The sequence below is a fragment of the Lissotriton helveticus genome, chromosome 8 (genome assembly GCF_964261635.1).
Source record: "Lissotriton helveticus chromosome 8, aLisHel1.1, whole genome shotgun sequence".
In the NCBI taxonomy this organism is placed as follows: Eukaryota; Metazoa; Chordata; class Amphibia; order Caudata; family Salamandridae; genus Lissotriton; species Lissotriton helveticus.
Window position 1 is genome coordinate 1,245,120,242 of NC_136069.1, and position 19,699 is coordinate 1,245,139,940.

General features: G+C 46.2%; 1 protein-coding gene across 1 annotated transcript in view; it reads right to left on the reverse strand.

The window, feature by feature from the left end:
• NIPA2 (NIPA magnesium transporter 2) overlaps positions 1–19,699 on the reverse strand; it is a 154,753-nt gene that overhangs the window by 107,051 nt on the left and 28,003 nt on the right. The window lies entirely within an intron of this gene.

Below are 19,699 nucleotides of genomic sequence, written 5' to 3' on the forward strand. Positions count from 1 at the left end.
GGGTCGTACAACGCACTCCCTCCATGTAAGATAGGGATGGAATATTATTATACAGATCAAAGAGAGAGAGAGGACTAGGTACGCTAGCCCGTATCCCCTGGGTTATATGTCGAGATCAATGTGGACTAGCTAAGTTTAAGGGGAGGGGGGATTTAAGTGACTCTGGTACGTCAGACAATAGAAAGGAAAAAAGCAATATTTTCCTTATAAAGCCCTCACCCACCGGCATGCTTCATCATCGGGCCCACCACAGTGGCACCGAATGTGCCCCGGGTGTGCTACAACGCCAGGTGACTGCGGAGCTGGTATATTGCTGCGTGTGCAGTGAAGGAGTGAGAAGTGAAAGTTTAAAAAGCTATACAAGAAGTCCCAGCACCCGAGGGTTAACAAGTATTTAATAAACTGGGCCTCTGTTAGCTGTTTAAAAAGGCAAAAGGACAAAGTGGAGTATATGATGACCTCCCGTGTCCAGTGTGGTCTACATGTTTCTGCCAGTGCCTTTTATATTATAAGCTGGCTTTCCTCAGGACCAAAGTGTAACGTGATAAGGTGCAGGTTAAATAATAATAAACTAAATTAAGTGTTTGTGTCAATTCTTGACTATGTATTGCGCTCGCTAAGGCGCTGTAACTGTTAGAGGGGGATTCCCTCGAGCTTTTTCTGTTATTTCTTGGTAAAAAGCCTCATGGGTCGCCTGGCAGAGAAAGAGACCGAGTAGTTCGGTCTGGTTCCTCCTTGGACCTATCCGTCCTTCTGCGGCGCCCGGTATGATACCTTTCCTGAGGAAAGCCAGCTTATAATATAAAAGGCACTGGCAGAAACATGTAGACCACACTGGACACGGGAGGTCATCATATACTCCACTTTGTCCTTTTGCCTTTTTAAACAGCTAACAGAGGCCCAGTTTATTAAATACTTGTTAACCCTCGGGTGCTGGGACTTCTTGTATAGCTTTTTAAACTTTCACTTCTCACTCCTTCACTGCACACGCAGCAATATACCAGCTCCGCAGTCACCTGGCGTTGTAGCACACCCGGGGCACATTCGGTGCCACTGTGGTGGGCCCGATGATGAAGCATGCCACCGACTAGGTCGGTGGGTGAGGGCTTTATAAGGAAAATATTGCTTTTTTCCTTTCTATTGTCTGACGTACCAGAGTCACTTAAATCCCCCCTCCCCTTAAACTTAGCTAGTCCACATTGATCTCGACATGGAATATTATTAGCCCTATCCTCATCTCCAAAAACATCACCAAACCCTAAGATTGGCTCGAAGTTGCAATTCAGATCTCTGCCAATTATTATACTTGGTGTGTCTACACAGTTCGTTATAAAGTTATCTAGTTTTTCCAAGATAGGGGACTTCTTTGATAACCCACATGGTCGATTATATACATTAAATAGAAAGACGCACCTACCATCCTTCATTTTGACTTCCAGCCCCAGTATATCAACTGAGTCAATATTTAATGGCGTGATACTAACTTCCAAGGACACTTTTACCCATACTGTAAGCCCCCCGGACGGCCTACCTCTGGCAGATGGTACTGCTTCTATGTTGAAGGTCCTATATCCCACTCTATGCGGAATTTCCAGGGCCCATGTTTCCTGAAGGAAACAGATATCACTGGAATCTATATAGTTAGACCAATCAGGGTCACAAAGATTTTTCATCAGACCAGCGATATTCCAAGATATCAATATTAAGTTAGGAGGCATATTTGCTGGTCTTACTACTTGTGTCCCCTCAGAAGGTACTTCTTGACTACCTGCCCTAAAGGCTGTGGATATTGCTAATACATGTTCATGAACACCCCCCAAGTTTGGGATCCGAACGCTTCCAGCATAAGTATCTGGGCTCTCTAATCTCGACCCAACTAAGGTCAGCTCTTGAGTACTTAGCTTCACGGCAGGCGATAAGACTGTTAATTCTCCTAGAGCCCCAGTAGTAATAGCAGGTCCCAAGCTTGGCTCTATACCCACTCCTGTTACCCCCATAATCAGCTTGGGTAATTTTAGGTTTACAGACGCTAACAGGTTTGAAGTCACTAACAGTATTCCCCCTACTTAATTCGCCTGTTTTCTTTATATCAGAAACCAGGGGCATAGGTTTGAATAGTCAGTCAACCATCTCTAAGGATGAAAGATACCTAAATCTATTCGAGGTAATGAGGGGCAATGAAAAGTCCGCCCTTGAACCTATCCCTTGAGTTGATGGGTGATAAAAATAACCCAGGGGGAGAGTGTGAATGTTAGTATGGGCCCTATGGGTTTCGTCACATACACTCAAGAGGTGACGTACAGTATTTGGGCGTTTAAAATTTACAACAATGCAATCCCCCTCAGTGGCTTTCCTCTGCTCACCAACCCAACCCACTCTATGAACCGTAATAATCTTGTTTGTTTTTGAGGAACTGAAACGTTTAAACTTTTGTAACCAGTCTACAACCTTATTTCTAAGTGTGTACCAGGTTTAATTTTGGCCACTCCTGAGCGCAGGCACTCCTGTTAATATTAAAACATATGGGCACGCTGCTGGTGGTAATCTCAGGTTGTCATTGTTTGGCGTAATGTTAGATACATACAACTTTGGGTTGGGTGAGGGCGATTTACTATTACTAGGGTCTGACAGGCTCCCTAATGCTTTATCCCGCTTGCCACTACTTAAACCCGTTTTGTTACAACCTGTATCAGTCTCAACTAATGGGTAGCAGGTTACGCTTGGAGCAGCTGTTTCAATGGGAACAGCTACCGCTAGGGGTATTATGGCATTTGGCCTAGAGGAACCTTCATTAAATCTTTCAACACACCCAGTCATCCCCACAAAAGCTTTAGAACATTCCATGAAAAGATCATTCCCCTTTTTTATCATGGCTTCCATTTCTAATAGTTCCAGGTTTAGTCCTTTTATTCTATCATCCAAATCCTTGGATCTAGAGATCATGAGATCATTCACTTGTTCCTGCATGGAATGCAGGGTGGATTTGTAAATGTCGGCAAATACCAGTTCCAATGAGTCTATCATACTATCAGATCCAGCATTTGGAGGAAAAGTCATCACTTCTGTTTGGGTGTCGAACGATCCCTTTTTAGGACTTATGTTGCCCGTTTGCACCATCTTGGTATCTACATGTTTCGCATTAGCTCCCACAGCACCCTTGTTTTTATATGTTCTTTTCCTTTGCTGTACAGGGTTCGTTGTGTGTTTTTCCTGGGCCCCCTTACGTGCCCCTCTCTGCCTAGTCATCATTGGTGGTGTCAACGATAAATCGGAGTCAGACCGAGATCTATCAACGATCTGAGCAGGTGTTACCACTGTCATCACAGGAGTAGGTACTACTACCGGTAAGGATTTACATGCTGGTTGGGATGTATTCAGGGGGACAGGAGAGGTATGTATCAGATGAGACATCAGTGTAGAGGGGTGCAAGGACAAGCTTTTCTCTACCAGTGCGATCTCATGACTAATGAGGGATTCCACACGAAGGAAAAACCCGTCCAAAGTGCCACTCAGACATTTCTTCGTGCCCTGGGGGCCAGGAGTAAGGAAGTCCTTAGATAGTTGACGAGCCATCAGCAATACTATGAGTAGCCAGGTTCACTATATGCCCGCTGTGCTGTTAGATTCTAACAGAAAACATCAACGATGACAAAAACCCAACAGGTACAGTCCAGCAAGGTTACTTCATGAAAATCTAAAAGTACCCGAGTAGCCAGCCAAGAGATGTGGCCCAGCCCGGCCATGTCCGCCCTGGGACGGCCACAGACGGCCCGCCCCTTTGCCCGGGCTTAGCCCGGCGAGTCCCGCTCCACCGGGAGTAAGCGTTATTTAAAGCGCCTCCGGGCGCGGACGAGGGCGGCTTCTGCCGCTGTGCACCCTGGGAGGCGTAGTCCTCCTCTCGGCAGCCGCTGTTGTTGGAAATGCGGAGGCGGGATGACAGAAAGCAGCAGTTCGAAGTGCCCAGCAGCGTCTTGGAGGTGGGACAAGGTAGGTTAGAAAATACCCCAAGTAAGAAACAGTATGATTATTAAAAATCTAACTTCAGCAATAATTGGATTTTTATATAAATACAAAAATTGGCTTGGAATTACTATTTTAGCTGTTTCCTGTCAAAAGTTACAGATTAAAATTTATAATCTGTACATTCCCTAGGATCCAGCTACGGCCCTGCCTGTAAAAATAGCTTTTGGGGTTTAGTCACTGGAGGGCCATAGCAACGTTATTTTTTGTATAAATACAATTTTAAAGGGGCTCAGGGCTAGCTGCCATGCTGTGAGAAAGCAGACGGCCCTAGCTGCTTGTCAAACGCAAACACAAACACCCGGCCCACTGCAGCCGCTGCCCGCGAATACCAGGACCTGGCGGGGTGTCCCTAGTGTGCTGTGCCTCCAGTGGGATCCTCTGGCATTTGAGCGACTGCACAGTTGCAGCAAACTCAGATTCCGGCCTGGGATCTTCAAACTGGTGGCCTCTCAATACTAGTGAGGACTACGTGGATGGAGGGAGTGACCACTCTGGGAGTGTCGCACACACCTTTTTGCGCTCAGTGGGGTGCTTCTGAACTTTTGGAGCAAGGCAGGGGCCCGAAGTAGATCGCAGAGCTGGGCCGACATACCGGGCAGTGACAGAGCCTGTGTATAAGCAGGACCCGCTTGGTGCACAAGATCGGCCCAGCCCTACTATGGAGGCATGTGGTCTAAGAACTCATTCTCTGGCACTGGCATTGCCACGGATAGAGGGGGGCCCTGGAAGTAGCCAGAGGGGAAGCGTGCCTGTCAGGAGAGTCCCCCCCCCCCATTGAGGAACAGCTATGAAGTGCTGGAGACCCTCCCACAACAGATTTGACTTTTCTGGACCATATTGGGCCCCCCACCGGCCCCACTCTGCTGCTGCTGCCGGGGGTAGCTGAAGGGGTCAGAGGAGAATTTGCTCCGATGTCTAGCCCTGCAATAACCCAGGGTGAGAAGATTGCCCTCTTATTGCCCGGGGTCCCCAATGCCTTGGAGGTGCGACACAGATAAGGTGTCGACTGGGGGCCGGGCCCAGTCTGAGTGAAGAACCTCCCTGCCCCACCTGCAACTTTTGCTGTGCTACCCCACATCCCATGGAAGTTTGGTGGCCGGACTGCCCCTTATTGCTTGGACTCACACTCTGCACCCCCACATTATGCTGTCAGTGTCTTGGGTGGAAGGGCTGGCTCTGGGGCATTGACACTGGGTGACTCCCTGTTGGACAAGGGCTGAATACTGCAGGGGGGTTACCCCATTCCCTCTACCATCCCAGCTCACAGGTTGGATAGTCATGACTGACTGAATTGTCCATGGACCCCAATACACTACTACTCTATGTTGGTCACAATTCCTGCGCTGGTCCGCACACTTGTTTGATTTGGCCCCCTTGTACCCTGGAGGGTTTTCTATAACGACACATAACTCACATTTGCACACATGAGACCTGAAGCCCAGAGTACTCGGCTAAATCTATCCCCTGGAGCCTTGAGAACTTAGTTGGTGGTTGCCACAGTGGTCACCTGGGACCTCCCTGCTTGATGGGGCCTCGCCTGCTGCTTGTACCAGATTAGAAACACTGCTGACCGACTACGAAGAACTGACAACCATTTGCTATTTCGGAGTGGCCCTATATCGTACCACGGATTTACTTTTTGGGGGCAATATTTACTGTGCACTTTCCGCCTTGAGAGGCTCAGTGGCCTTCTAGTTCATTTTACTATTGTCAATACGCGGTCTAAAATGGTGAAGTTTCCTCTATTTATTTGTGGCCCTCCTAGTGTGAGCTTATGTGGAAGGTCTTCAGAGAGCTGGATGGTATCATGTGAATACTATAGGGGGGAAATGAGCAAACCGTGTGTCGCTGAAGACACCGTGTCTGCCGGTGGAAAAGGGTGAGCTAACTGTGTCTTATTTTAAACTTCACTACTTGGTGGCACAACTAACGTGGATAGCCTACTGGAGGTCTGCACTGTGGGATGGAGTGGGCCATCGAGAGCGTGGCCTGCCCTCCAAGGATCTTTTAGCCATTATATTGCTAAAACCCAAAGCAGTATCTATGGTTTGAGATATCAAAAGTGCTGATTAAAGCGGCGCGCTACGTTTGGGCTAGGGCACTCCAGCAGACGCACATGAAGTTGTCATACACTACGGAGCTGCCGCTGCTGGTTGCCCTATGTTGGGAGCAGATTGGTAGTTGGTCGGGACTTAGTCAGTGAAAGGAACTGGGGATCACTATAATAGGTGATGAATTTGTGGGGCTGAGATCTGTCTTTTAATGGAATTGCAGGAGACATACGATCTAAAAGTAGGGCATTTTTTACTCCACAAAGCTTTGTTGCATGGGGCACATGAGTTCTGGGGTCATGGCATTAGGAGCACGAATGGCTGCGCTATATATTTCTAACAACTGGCCGGACAAAAGTGGTCACCTTGCTATACAGGGCACTGTTGAAAGGGCACAGCCAGACCTGACACGTTTGAGAGAGCACGGTGTGGTAAATAAATAAATAATACCTCTCTTTTTGAATGCATAAATGAATAACAGATAGCTCAATAAATAAGAGTCAAGATTCGAGGTAGTAGGAGTTTTGCAGGTTTATTACAGCATAAAGGACAGGAACAGGACAACCTGCACGGGGACAGGATGGCAGCGCTGCCGGGGGCAGAATCGGGATTGGCGTAACATTTAATAACAGTACACGAATATATATACTTAAAACAGTTGCATTACAATACATATGATAGGCGGAGCAGTGGGTGTGATCAATAGCAGTCGCGAAAGATAAGGGTGAAAGTAGGTGTAACAGAGGCGTATACATAGACATGTGATGCAAACGTAACAGAATATGTCATGAATGGGGCGGAAACATGGAGGGGGCTACCTAAGGAGCCGGGACCTCTGACCTAATGGTGCGCGCAAACTGGCAATGACGTGTTACTAGGAGAAGCTGGGGGCTACGAACTCTGTGCTAGGAGCAGAGACTGAAGTCTGGAGAGTCAGGGCGACATGTACCTAAGCAGTATCTAGTATCTGATGTTTAGAGAACATGTTGATAGAATCCAAAAGTTATCGGGGTAAAGGCTAACAGACTCTAAGACTGGAGCATGCATTATTCTACATGTAGTGCGTGATGAAGAATATTAAATGACCATTAAATACAGTATTTCTCTTACGTGGAGACGTAAAGGCTAGACAATGACGGAAACTATTGATGCGATTCAGTAGCTTTAGGAATGCGGAGAAGGAGGACTGAACTGATAACTGGAATCATAACATACTCTTGGCAGACTCAGAGGCAGGGCTAGGCTGAGCCGGGCACTGCGAGGCAGGAAGTAAGTGAAGGGTCGAGGATACAGGTGGGGGCTGTATCACTCCTCAGCGAGGCTTCAGGAGACAGGAGCTGAATCTGGTGTCCAGGCCCTTTTGAGGCCTAGAAACGGGGACTTTACAATGAAATAACGTGCACACTGAGAAACGTGGCAACGTAGCTTTACATAGGCCTGATATTCGTAGTATTCACGAGAACTGGAAACTGGCATACTAGAGGTGGACACAACTGTAATTGCGTCTTTAATCGTACCTGGGGAATACATATGCATATTAATCATGCACAGATAACATATGATGGATGACACGTAGGGACACAGAACATGGCAAAATTTACTTTTCCACATTCCCTCCTTGTCACTACGTTTCCATCAGGAAACATCAATATTCATGATACCATCTATCATTTCATACAGTATCATTTGCTCGTCTCGAATTGTCTTGGAACGGGATTTAGAACGGGGCTGGGGACTAGGAATACAAGAGGTAGCACAAATGCCGCAAATCGCAGGGCCACATTGTATACAGAGGCAGCAGCTGAATATGATCGCTACTGCAATACCTAGAAAGGACAAGACTTTCCATCCCCAAGCGGAAATTATATTCCAGAACCAACCGGACCATGTCCAGGTGCCTGGGTCTTGGTGTAACAGATGGGCAATTTTATGGAGTCTGGTTATAGCTGAATAAACAGACGGCGCGTTATTTGGAATGAAAATGCAGCAACTAGATCCGATGACTCTACAGGCCCCGCCCCTATCGGCCAATATGACGTCAAGGACGAGACGATTCTGTAAAACGACAAATCTCATAGCAGATTGCTCTTCGGTTAAGTTACCTAGAGCAGAGGCAGTCTCATTTACTACAGCTTCAAGGGTTCTGGTTAATCTACGGATTAGCTTACTATTCTGGATAGGTCCTATAAAGAAGAAGAAACCTCTATTGAAATCTGTATATTGTTCTAGAGCAGTTTCAGTATAGTCGACAATGGGGGACTCCCTTCTATGTCTAATGTGTACTAGATGTGTGTTTCTATGATAATCAGATGGGGCTAGGAAAACTGGTGGCAGTAGGAAGGCAATGTAACAGGTTCCCTCCCAATCGAGGGGCAGACGAACATATGCGGTCTGACCACAAATAAAATAAGAATGACGTGAAGCTTTGAAAATAGATTTCCCACTGTCACTATACTTGACAATAGTAGTACAATCGCTATGTCCTACATGTACGGAACCATTATTTCGGACACATAATTCGCCTTTGACTGGTAGTACTGAAATAGCAGGTAAATCTGGAGTGGAATCAGACTGAACATTCAGGACCATGAAATTCGAAGAATAATTACCTAAATTGTAAACTTCGTTTTCTAGATCTAACCCTGTTCTGTGGGGAAGACCTTGCTTGTCTGGGAAACATGTACTGTTAAGAAAGAACATATCTGTTGAGGATGACGTTAACGTGGACCATGCTCCACACGAACCATTATGTGAAAATGGATAAGGAAAGAGTGGCAGAACTCCCTTCGGGGTCTGGAAAGGGGGGAGTCGACCACACACCCAACAATTAGTGGCATTGCTGGTCTGGTGTGAATAATGTAACATGCGGATGAAGGAATTGTTACGCATAGCGAGGCGGTAAGAGAGTTCATGAGGAGGCAGATCACTAAACGTGTGTTCTACGGTAACATTAGAAGACTTATTTACATGAGAAACTGGAAAATACAGGTAAAATGCATAACTGGTGCAGGAAATCATAATGTTGAGAAATAATATGAAACTTAGAAAAACGATACATCGAATTGAGTTTTGACTAACTCTCTCACTATGGGGGTCTATTTTATACATGTCAGAAACCGGTCTAACCGTTTCACCTAGGGGAGGACTTAGACAATCAAACTGGCTGACTTATTTTACTAGACCTTAACTTGAGTTTATACTCCTGTTGCGGAGTTTTCTCTAACAGGGAGGGTTCAGTATCATTGTTCTTTGCGGGACAGTCCTTAAGAATAGTACTTTGGAAGTCTTTAGAATCCTGGGAAATGTTCTTTGAGACTGGCTTCAATCCATAAAATTTCTTTATATGCGAAAGATGCACCCAGCCTTTGCGTCCCTCCAACTTCACGGCTGTACGGGTGGCCAGGAGGACCTGTCGGGGCTCCTTCCAGCGAGGCTCCAGCGGACTTGAACGGTCGAAATTTCTCACTAAGACCATGGATCCGGGAACGATTTCATGCGGTGCCACCTCGGTATTGTCTGGAAATGCGGCAGCAACCTGTGAACGACAAGAGTTGAGGGCAGACATCAAGGAAGCTAGGTAATCTGTCAGCATATTACTTGAAACATCGGTAATACTTCGGGGTCTAGGAGTACCCCACATGTTAGGGGGCGGCGGAATACGACCTCATACGGGGACAGACCTGATCTGGAATGTGCGACCATGCGCATATAGAACAGGGCGACCGGCAGAGCTACGAGCCAGTCCACACCTTTCTCTTGACAAACTTTTGCAATACGGATTTTCAAAGTCTGATTATGACTCTCTACTAGACCGGCTGCTTCAGGATGGCGTACACAATGGAACTTCCACTGGTATCCTAACAAAAGGGACACATGCTTCATGAGTTCAGATGAGAATGGCTGGCCGTTCAGAATATACGACTCTAGGGAGTCCGTAACGGGGGAAGAACTCACGAACCAACTGCTTGGCAGTGGTCGCGGCTGTGTAATCTGGGACTGGATATGCCTCCGTCCACCTGGACAAAGCGCATACAACTACAAGGACATACTTGAAACCTCGACATCGCTCCATCTGAATATAATCCATCTGGAGGACCTCAAAAGGGTGGTCAGGGGGCTGGAATCCACCTTGTTCCACCGGGACACTTTTACCTGGATTGAACTGACAACATATCATACAAGTACGGACTTTCTGCTTGGCTGCAGCTCGTAAATGCTTGTTGAACCAAATGTTCTGGATACTGTCTAACATAGCTTTTTCTCCTAAATGTGCTGGACTATGTACGGTATTAATAATGACTTGAACCATAGAGTCGGGGAGAAACCATGTGGCTCTACCCTTCGTTACCCATCCTTGATCTGTCTGGACCCCTCCTTGTTCGGACCATTTCTTGATTTCATCGGGAGTAGCATGTAACTGGATATCTATGACATCTTGAGTAGGGTCTTTAACTGTCATACATGTAGTCGGATCTGGAGTGTGTGTCTGTGTCTTATTTACTGGAATGTCTGGTGTCTGTGCTGTAAGCTTGGCTGTGCGATCTGCTAGATCATTACCCTGGGAAATAATGTCAGTAACTTTCGTATGTGCTTTGCATTTCATGATAGCGATAGATGTCGGTAAATGTATTGCATCTAACAGAGCCTGAATGAGGAGACCATGCTGAATCTTGGTTCCATGAGAAGTCATGAAACCTCTCTCTTGCCAGAGCACTCCAAAGTCGTGTACGACTCCAAATGCATAACGTGAATCTGTGTAAACATTAACTTTCAGGTTCTTGGCGTGAATGCAGGCTTGAGTCAGAGCAACTAGCTCCGCTGCTTGAGCAGACAGGGTGTCAATACGGTGTGTCTCAATAACTTCAGTGTCGGTAGTCACTGCATACGCGGCTACTAGTTCTCCTGTACTAGTTCTCATGCATGAACCATCCACATAAAGTGTCAGGTCGGGATCTGGTAATGGAATATCTGTCAGATCTTGTCTTGGCTTGGTCATGATGTTAACTACTTCCACACAGTCGTGTGTGACAGGATTCAAAGTAACTGACGGTAACAATGTAGCAGGATTTAGAACGTTGCAGCGTCTGATTTCTATGTGTGGCTGGAACAGTGTCAATTCATAACCTGTTAAACGTGCAATTGTCAAGTGCTGAGTTTGTGTTCGGTTTAAAAGAACTTCCACGGAGTGTGGAACTTGTACTGTCAGGGAATGTCCTAAGACTATGGAATCACTTTGTCTGATAGCTAGTGCTGTGGCTGCAACTGACTTGAGGCAAGCAGGCAGAGCCTGGGCTACAGGATCTAATGTGCTCGAAAAATAAGCACAGGGCTTGTACTGTCCTGCTTGATCTTGTGTGAGAACAGATAATGCTGTACCTTCACGTTCAGTGACGAAAAGTGTGAAAGACTTACTGTAGTTCGGTGTTGCTAGAACTGGAGCTTGACATAGGGCTTTCTTTAACTCATTGAAACTAAGTGTATGTTCAGATGTCCAAGGGAGGACAGTCGATACGGCTGCCTCCTGTGTCGTTAACTGTATCAGTGGCTTGGCTAGAAATGCATACTGAGGAATCCATTGTCTGCAATAAGAAGTAAGGCCAATAAAAGCACGTACCTCCTTCTGGGTCTTGGGCTGAGGAAGACTCGCTATTAACTGGATACGGTCTGGTGTCAACTGCCTACCCCTCTTGGACAGTAAGTGTCCTAAGTAGACCACTTGCTGGACACAGAATTGAAGCTTCGAAGGGGACACCTTGTGTCCCATCTCGGCTAGGAAATACAAGACTGTAAGGGATGCTCGCTCGCAAGCATGTTCAGAACGGGCTGTGATCAGTAGATCATCGACATACTGGAGCAGGGCAGTGTCAGTTGGCATGTGAATGTTGTCTAGTTGTCTCTTGAGTGCTTGACTGTAAATGCTAGGACTTTCTGTGAAACCTTGAGGAGCTCGTGTGAACATATAGCTCCTTCCATTTAAACAAAATCCGAAAAGAAACTGGCTGTCTGGATGAATGGGGACACTGAAAAACGCGTTCTTGAGGTCTATGACCGTAAAAAATGAGGCTTCGGAATCAATGGCTGTCAACAGGGAAGAGATATCTGGGACAACTGGATACTGGGGGATAATACATTTATTAAGCTCTCGGAGATCAATCACTAATCGATATACTGGGGGTGCATTTGGATCAGTACGTTTCATGACTGGAATGATCGGAGAATTGCATACATTGGAGTCAGTTTCTACAACTACTCCTTGAGCGATGAGCTCGTCAATAATTTTGGATAAGGCTGCTACAGCCTCTGGTGGCAATCTGTACTGTCTGATTCGTGGCAGGACTACACCTGGCTTGAGAGTCACACGATGGGGTGTGATTTGCATAAAACCAACATCAGTTGGACCTTGCGCCCATAGATGCTGCGGAACATTAGACAATCTGGGATCAAAATCTCGTAATACATAGTGACCCTTGAAGTCACGTAGGAACAATCGTATTCCCTCTGGGGAACAGCATATAACTGCACCTAACTCTTTCAGTGTCTTAATACCTAATAGATTTTCTGGACATGACTTAGTAAGTAACAGATCAGTAGTGCGGGACAATGGACCTACTTCTAGAGTAACTGGCTTTGATATTTCATTTACAATAGGTTTTCCTGAAAATCCAAGGGAAACATTTCTAGAGCCTGAGAGCGGAGCCCCTGGAACTTCGGCGTGACTGATGGTGGTCCTACTTGCCCCTGTATCAATCAGAAACTTTCTGTCTTTCCCTAATACTTGACTGTGAACATAGGGACCTTCTTGATCTACAGGTATCTCGATGAGAGGCAAGCCTACCTCCCTCTCTAGGCTGTTTCATGAATATGGCTGATACTCTGGATACTCAGACTGTGCATACTGGTACATCTGCTGTGTAACATGCTGTGTTGCAGCAATAGGCTGCGGTGCTGTAACTGTCTGTGGTGCATTCTGTGACTGAGGAGTCTGTGTAACTTGTTCTTGTCTAGGCGGACGTGGTCTTTCTTTAGTCTTACCAGTGGCTATATTGTGTTTCAGAACTGCACACTCGTTTATAAAATGACCTGGCTGTTTACAATAATTGCAGTTTCCTTTAACGGGAGCTGCAGGATGACTGACTTGATTCGGACCCCTCTTCTGACTGTCTTGTGGAACAGATTGTGCAACTAGTACTTTCATTTTCGTGTCTTTCATACGTTTTCTCTCATGATCTTGCTCTTCTCTGATTCTATTCTGGTGATATTGAAGCATCTGTAACATCTGGGACGGGGTATTAGCTTGCCAGGTACTTTCGACTTTCAAAACTCGATTTTTAATTTGTGGACTTGAATTCTCGACTAATTTAGTAACAAAAAGATGAGGGTATGACTCGCTACTCGTCTTGAGGCCACTGTTTATGGTAAAACATTTCTCAAATCTGGAATAGTAATCACTAATATCTTCGTCTTGTTTCTGTTTACAGGCTGAGATTGCATCCCAGTCTTCTTTTCTAGTTGTCAATAACCTAGGCAAAACTTGTATTAACAGTTCTGGTAATTCTTTACATTTATCTCCAAGACCGGTACCTGGTACTCGTGCCTTGTCTTCAGCTTCTAGGACTGCCCAATCGATCTTTTTCTCTCCCACCTCCCATTCCTTTTCTTTGAGTTTCTCATATACCCCTGCGGGCAACAAGACTTTTAACATTTTAATGAAATCTGGATACGTGTATTCTCCCATACGGAGCATGTCTTTTAATTCTCGGTGGAACCCTGCTGGATCTTTATCATGACAGGGAATTAACTTTTTCATCTCTAAGAGTTCCATCTTTGTGATCGGGGTGTAAACAAACACTCGTTGCATTTCACCACCGTCTGTCTTAACTGGATGTACTTCTCGTAACGGATTCTGTCTGTCTATGTAAAAGGGTTTACTTTCTGGGGGTGAGACATGAACAAAATGTGGGTTCAGAAACGTTCTGTATTTGTGGCGCTGTTCTAGAATGACACTAATCAAATCGGTACCTAAACCTTTCCATTTGTACTGGAGTAACTCGTTCAGGACATCGTGTAACGGACCTGGATCAGAATGTTGACCCTCATACAATGTAATGAGGTGCTGGATCATATACATACCCGCCAGTCGTTGCTCGGCTGGGGGCAATTTCAGAAACATTTGTGCCACTATTTCGTCTGGAAAAGTGGTAGAATCAGTAGTCCATCGGACTGCTGATCGGACTAGTTCTTGTTCATGCATAGTACTTAACTCGCTATAACCGATTCGTGATTTCAGAATGTGATCGGTAGCTTGAAATACTTGTTCCAGAGAACCTTGTTCTGGTGCTGGATGATGAAAAATTGACTTGTGTTCTAGGCGCAAATGGCGATCTGGAAATCTAGATTTTCCTACATACGCTATTCTGTCGGGATTCTCGTCCTCTACCTCTTCAGTATCAGAGTTATTTTCTTTCTCGCTTACTTGTGCTTCTTTACGTTGTTCGTGTACCCTTATTATTTCTTTACGGATTTTCTTGTACATACGCTCTATACTACTGATGGTCTTGTGCTTACCCTCGGCTATATTATCACTCCACCTTGTCAGGACTTTCATTTCGGCTCGATCTTTGGTCGGATAATCTTGTTCCCTTATTAGACAATTAATCAGAAACTTTAATATCATGAGCTGGACTTCAACTTTTCTTTGGCACATGACATCACTAATACTTTCTGGATCATTCCCTGTACGGATGAAACGATATATTCTGTCTAGATCTTCTTTCATATCTGGTAGGGTGACTAGATACTCGGTCACTTTTCTTACGCGTAATGAATATAAAACCATACTATCCTCGCCTGGGACTGGATCATAGCCACATTCGGTAAGGGCTTTTCTTATTTCTGCAACAGACTGATATCTGGGCGTACGCTGTGACGCTTGTGCATGTAATTCGGCTAACGTTAAACGCTTGTGTGGCGGCGGGGTTTGAGGAGGACCTCCCCCTGCGGCCCCTAAACTAGAGTCGTCTACTGATGCTCTTCGTCCTGGCAGAGTGGGAAATGGAAATGTAGGCTGGACTTGTATGGCGGGCTGGACCGGGGGTACCGTAGCAGGTACTCCGGTGTCTGGAGGAGCGGGAAGTGCCTGATTTACAGGAACTGGCGGAGCAGGAACAGGATTTGCATATTCTGGGACTGTGTCGTCCAAATAGGACGAAATGAAAATATCAGCTGCGGTCGGTTTGTGACGTAACTTGGTCGGAACTAATGGTGGCGGGAAATTACTGGATGCCTCCGGGGTCGCTTTTGGCAAGCCCTCGGCAAGAAGAGGATACATACCCTTAATAAGGGCATGCCTCTGTCTGTCTGACTGTTCGGTTTTGACTCGTTCACCTATCTCGATTAATTCCTTTTCTTGGGCTCGTTCCAAGGATTCTCTACTTAGTTCTGACTTTCTGATTTCTTTTTCGGTTCTTTTATGAGATTCTTTGCGCCATAACTCGATGGCATCTTTCTGTGACTGTCTGGCTTTCTTTTTCCATAATGCTTCTTCTACTCTCATGATGCACTCGGCATCCCATGTGCCTGATACAGGCCATCTATACTTTTCCTCTAACTGTTTGGTATACTCTACCCATAAATCTAGATACAATATGGCGCTTATGCCATGCTTCTGATACATAAAATGACCTGGACTGTCCCTAGGCGGAACAGGAACTGCTGCTTCTAGCAGACCTTTTCTGGTTTTTAACTGACGCAGTTTTGAAAAGAGTGGCATGACTGAACTATAATCTGGACACAATACAATACATAATAAACACGAGAATCACTTCGCACTCATACCACGACATTAAAATACATGAATAACATTCAGAATAACAGTTCGAACAGAATACTACCTGGAATACGGAAAACAGAATACATGAATTTTCTCGAGAACAGAACTGACTGGAACAGGAACTAGATGCACTGCTGAAACAGTACGAAACTTACCGGTCTCATACAGAGACACGTCAGGACCCGCATCCACCGAAGTGGACACTTCGTTTGTGGGTCTGTGTACCACCAACCCACGGACCAGAGTCAATTAGATTGACCCTGTCTAGATACTACCCCAGCAACGGTACTCACCGGGCAGCAAGAACGGAAGGCCTCGGACTGGACTGGACTGGACTGCTTGGACGCCAGACGGACGGACTTCGGACTTCTGTTACGGGTGGGCCTCCGGATACCTCGGACCTTGGACTCTCTGCTTGGGCTCTGGTCGGGACTCGCCGCGTTCCTCCACCGTCTCGTCTGGATGCTGGACCGCCTCCTCCGTCTCCTCCGTGGGCCTGAGGGATACTTGAAGCAGAAGTATCTGCCGGTGCGCAGAAGAGTTCCGTCACGACTGCAGAGGGTCAGGGGGTCGGCGTGGCTTCACCGACGCGTGGGGAAAGGGCAAGTCCCTATTCGGGCGCCATTATGTGGTAAATAAATAAATAATACCTCTCTTTTTGAATGCATAAATGAATAACAGATAGCTCAATAAATAAGAGTCAAGATTCGAGGTAGTAGGAGTTTTGCAGGTTTATTACAGCATAAAGGACAGGAACAGGACAACCTGCACGGGGACAGGATGGCAGCGCTGCCGGGGGCAGAATCGGGATCGGCGTAACATTTAATAACAGTACACGAATATATATACTTAAAACAGTTGCATTACAATACATATGATAGGCGGAGCAGTGGGTGTGATCAATAGCAGTCGCGAAAGATAAGGGTGAAAGTAGGTGTAACAGAGGCGTATACATAGACATGTGATGCAAACGTAACAGAATATGTCATGAATGGGGCGGAAACATGGAGGGGGCTACCTAAGGAGCCTGGACCTCTGACCTAATGGTGCGCGCAAACTGGCAATGACGTGTTACTAGGAGAAGCTGGGGGCTACGAACTCTGTGCTAGGAGCAGAGACTGAAGTCTGGAGAGTCAGGGCGACATGTACCTAAGCAGTATCTAGTATCTGATGTTTAGAGAACATGTTGATAGAATCCAAAAGTTATCGGGGTAAAGGCTAACAGACTCTAAGACTGGAGCATGCATTATTCTACATGTAGTGCGTGATGAAGAATATTAAATGACCATTAAATACAGTATTTCTCTTACGTGGAGACGTAAAGGCTAGACAATGACGGAAACTATTGATGCGATTCAGTAGCTTTAGGAATGCGGAGAAGGAGGACTGAACTGATAACTGGAATCATAACATACTCTTGGCAGACTCAGAGGCAGGGCTAGGCTGAGCCGGGCACTGCGAGGCAGGAAGTAAGTGAAGGGTCGAGGATACAGGTGGGGGCTGTATCACTCCTCAGCGAGGCTTCAGGAGACAGGAGCTGAATCTGGTGTCCAGGCCCTTTTGAGGCCTAGAAACGGGGACTTTACAATGAAATAACGTGCACACTGAGAAACGTGGCAACGTAGCTTTACATAGGCCTGATATTCGTAGTATTCACGAGAACTGGAAACTGGCATACTAGAGGTGGACACAACTGTAATTGCGTCTTTAATCGTACCTGGGGAATACATATGCATATTAATCATGCACAGATAACATATGATGGATGACACGTAGGGACACAGAACATGGCAAAATTTACTTTTCCACAACGGAGATGAGGACTTGGGAACACCATTGAATGGCAGAGCTCAGGAAAGGGGTGTTGGAACTCACCCCCAAAGTGTCTGGAAATGCTTGCTTCAAGCTCATTCTATTCTACTATCTACATAGGGCATACTTCACCCCTCGGTGCCTACATGCCATGTTCCCCAGGGTAACACCGGCCTGTCCTCAATGCCTTGTGGAGGATGCAGGCTTCTTCCACATGGCTTAGTCTTGCCCATTGTTGAGAACATCCTCATCCACTTTCTTCCAGGTAAGTTGCCGGACTACTGATCGGAGCTTTGAGCTCACTCCTCAACTGTATTTACTGGGCCTAAATGACCATAGGGCAGCCCGGAAGGTCACCGATTGAAAATCGGCCTGTGCATGCAAACTGGAGGCGACCCAGAAGGAAGAAAACAGGGGTGTATGTAAGGTACAGATTTTGCCCCGGTGGGATACCATACTGGGGGTTTGCCCCAGACTGGGGCCCACGGTCAGGGGATTCTTTCCCTTCTACCGAGATGCAGGGGATGGTTCCAACCCAGTTGACCTTCCTTTGAACTGTTTGGAGTGGGTTAGCTTGATTGACTTTGGGTGGCCGGATGGGTGTGGATGCATTGATTGATGTCCGAGGCTATGGCTTGGGGGTTGGGGATGTTGTAGCACGCTGCCCCCACAAGCTTGTCCTGGGTACATGAGCCCATTTGCTGTCCTTTCCTCTTGTGCCCCTGATCGGCAGGCCGCTAAGGCACTGGATGCTTCCCTATGATGTAAACTGTTATTACTAAATTACTCTGCTTGCCTACTAAACTATTGCACAGAGTTAAAAAACCAGTAAAAAAAAGGGTCCAGAAAAAAAAGATCTTTTGGAAAGAGTTTTAGCGCCTGCTAAATGCAGACACCACAATTATATACAAGCATTTACAAATGCAATATTTTTTCCATCAAAGGGCAAAATAGTAAAAGTTAACACAAGCTTGCCAGGGATGCATGTTCCAGTTTGGACTAGGAGTGTGCAGCAGTTCCGCAGGATTGATCGCTGCCAGGGCGTACTAGTCTTCCAGGGGGTAAGGCTGTATCTTCTTGGCAGCTCCTACTGCAGTGAAGCAGGTCTTAACCAGCCAGCCCTCTTTCCATCTGGTGTTGATCACAGTGGTACCTCCTGTTTTGCCATTCTGCTTCAATTCGAGGGGATTCCAGATGCCAACTTTCGCCCTGGCCACGGAGTATGCAGTCAGAAGCTAAATTCATCAGATCTGCACCCAGCACTTTTGATGAGTGCAGCGTACCTGAAGAGGATCGTTGGGGCAATACATGAGAAATCCACATAATTTCCCCAGGTAAGAGCCTGGACCAGCTGTTTGCTTTGCCAGAAGGCAGTACTCTTTTCTGAGAATTCTGATCACATTTATTGGTTAAACTGCACCAGAAAAGTCATGCTGACAACCACACTGCACAAGCTCCTACTTTTCAACTCTCCACCCAATAACATTTCCTGCCCCAAAGAAACCATAACAGTCCCTGTACCTGCAAGCCATCAGACGCAATCAGTGTAGTATCCTGTGGGCCTCGTGACCCAGACTAACATCACCTCATAGCCCTCATCCTTTCAACTTAAGTGCGTCTTTCTAAAAGCACTCGAAATTAAACATGAACCAGTCTACATAGCTGAGAGATTAAGTGTTTTTTTTAAATTATTGGCTCCATGAGGGTCCCTGAAAAATAATGTGGAACAACAATAAACCTAAAAGGCTAAATATGAATGTACAGTGGAAATCAACTTGTTCTGCTTCAAGTGCAAGGCAGTGTCACTGCAATCGTACAACCTGTCAGCTTCTCCCATGTTAGAACATGCTACATGTTCAAGAGCCAAAGACAGCTGGCTCGGTTGGTGCTGGAAAACACTTGCTTCTGTTCTACAATTTGTCCAGGAAGCTATGCAGTGCTGGCATTCCTTCCTCAAGTCCCTTGCATTTTTGAGTCAGTGACA